The sequence below is a fragment of the Colobus angolensis genome, unplaced genomic scaffold (assembly GCF_000951035.1).
Source record: "Colobus angolensis palliatus isolate OR3802 unplaced genomic scaffold, Cang.pa_1.0 Scaffold239, whole genome shotgun sequence".
NCBI classification, from domain to species: Eukaryota; Metazoa; Chordata; class Mammalia; order Primates; family Cercopithecidae; genus Colobus; species Colobus angolensis.
In genome coordinates this window covers 1810604-1812899 of record NW_012115588.1, presented here as the reverse complement: position 1 = coordinate 1812899, position 2296 = coordinate 1810604, and the positions used below count along the sequence as shown (strand labels likewise).

At 52.5% G+C, this 2296-nt stretch overlaps 1 protein-coding gene across 2 annotated transcripts in view; it reads left to right on the top strand.

Moving 5' to 3' along the window:
* Positions 1-2130: 2130 nt before the first annotated feature.
* PACSIN2 (protein kinase C and casein kinase substrate in neurons 2) overlaps positions 2131-2296 on the top strand; it is a 146287-nt gene continuing 146121 nt past the window's right edge. The window contains exon 1 of one of the 2 annotated variants that reach the window (XM_011945136.1): positions 2131-2289. The gene's annotated coding sequence lies outside the window, so the exon portion shown is untranslated. The remainder of the gene's footprint in view (positions 2290-2296) is intronic. The other variant, XM_011945135.1, reaches the window with a different exon arrangement.

Genomic DNA, 2296 nt, shown 5'->3' with positions numbered 1-2296 from the left:
AAGCAGAGATTGCAGTGAGCCAAGATAGTACGACTGCATTCCAGCCTGGGCGACAGGCGAGATTGTCTCAAAAAAAAAAAAAAAAAAGAACAAGGGGTGTGTGTGAGAGGGTGGGGGCAGAGAAGGCTTCAGGTTGTAACCTGCCTTATATTCTCCTGGAGGACAGTTCACTGGGGAGCAGCTTCTGGGTATTTAAAATACCGGGATGAAGATCTTCAGAGAAGCAAGATGTCAGTTGAGAAGTCCAGGGATGCAGATGGGGCAGGGGTAATTCAGGTTACTCAATTTCACAAAGGTCACCTCTGTCCCTGGGAGTCTCAAGGATTGCCACCTGTGTTCCTAGGAAGCAGTGGCTCCACTCCAATGAGAGGGGCTTTTCGAGTGGGAATGGCCTCAGCCTTGACTCATTCTCTTAAACTGCATTTATGTGTTTGGTTGGGAATGCAGTAACTGTGTGGGTTCTACTTCTCTTTTTTTTTCCTTAAAGTTTGAGGCGGAGTTTTGCTCTTGTTGCCCAGGCTGGAGTGCAGTGGTGCGATCTCGGCTCACTGCAACCTCCACCTCCCGGGTTCCAGCGATTCTCCTGCCTCAGCCTCCCAAGTAGCTGGGATTATAGGCATGCACCATCATGCCCAGCTAATTTTTGTAGTTTTTTTTTGTTTGTTTTTGAGATGGAGTCTTGCATTGTGGCCAGGGCTGGAGTGCAGTGGCACGATCTTGGCTCACTGCAACCTCCACCTCCCAGGTTCAAGTGATTCTCTGGCCTCAGCCTCCTGAGTAGCTAGGATTACAGGCGCCTGCCCCCACGCCCAGGTAATTTTTTGTAGTTTTGGTAGAGATGGGCTTTCACTATGTTGGCCAGGCTGGTGTCAAACTCCTGACCTCGTGATCCACCCACCTCGGCCTCTCAAAGTGCTGGGATTCCAGGCGTGAGCCACCGCGCCCGGCCAGTTCTTTTATTTCTTTCTCAATTGTTGTCATAAGGACAATGCCACAGAGCAGTCTAGAAAGTAAACAATCACTAGATTTTTTTGTGGACTCATTTCTCGTCCCTATCTATATGTAGCAGCAATTCTACAGTTTCTACCATTTTGTATCTAGTTTTTCCTTTTACTATTATTTTCTTTTATTTTACTTTTTAGAGAACTGGGTCTTGCTATGTGGCCCAGGTTGGCCTCAAACTCCTAGGCTGAAGCGATCCTCCTGCCTCGGCGTCCCAAGTAGCTGGGATTCCACGTGCATATCACCATGCCTGGCTGTATCTGGCTTTTTCTTTTAACATTTTAGTTTAAGCATTTTCCCATATTGCTACACAGTCATCATCATTATTCTCAAGGGTTGGGCTGACCTGGGTTTCTAATCCTGTCTCTGCCATTTACTTTCTTTACTCCACATCACCCCCAGCAAGTTACCTGGCTAATCCCTCACCTGGGGGTCCTCTCACCATCTTCTCCGCCTGGATGACATGAAGCAGTGCTTGGACAGCGCTTAGGACAGTGCTCAAGACGTGCTCTCCATTTTCCTTCAGGAGTATCTCCCTCTGCAGAACGGGGCTAATACCCTATCATGCAAGGTGATTGTGAGAATTGGAAAGAATGCGTGTACTTTGCCTGGTGCCTTGTTATCCAAATGTATTTTATTAGAGAGAGCAGCAACATCCGCCCTCCCACCCCCCTCCTTTTAAGCGGGTCCACGTGGAATGACGCTTATGGCGCAAGTCGGAGGAGCTCCTAATGACATTAGCTTCTCTGAGTCCCTTGGGAGAGGAAACTTTCTGAAAGACTGTAGGATTACCTTCCCTGAACTTCCGGTCAGGTGCGGTGCTGCCCTGCCGCGCCCTCCACCCCTGGGTGCCGATGAAACCGCAAAACTCTGGCCCTGGGAAGCGAGTCCCACGGACCACCGCCGGCGGACTGCTTTGGGAAAGTAACCTGCGCCACCCTCGCAGTCCATTAAATAGGCACCCCTTTGATTGACAGGAGAAGTCACCAATGCGCGTCCTGGGGCGTTCCCTCGTGCTCACGGGGGTTGAGCCGCCTCTCTTCTCAGTTGGCCCAATCGGGGGCGCCGGGGAGGCTGTGGGGCGGGGCTCGGTGTCCGGCAGCCAATGGACAGAGCCCAGAGGGAGAGGCGAGGGCGGTGCGGTCGCGGCTGGCGGCAGAAGCGGTCGCGGGGTATCTGGGCAGGGCTGGGCAGCGCTGCCGGAGCAACAGCGGGAGAGGGAGCCGGGACGGAGCCGGGGCTGGAGACGCCGTCGCAGCCTGAACAGAGTGTGCGGCGGATTGGGAGGTGAGTG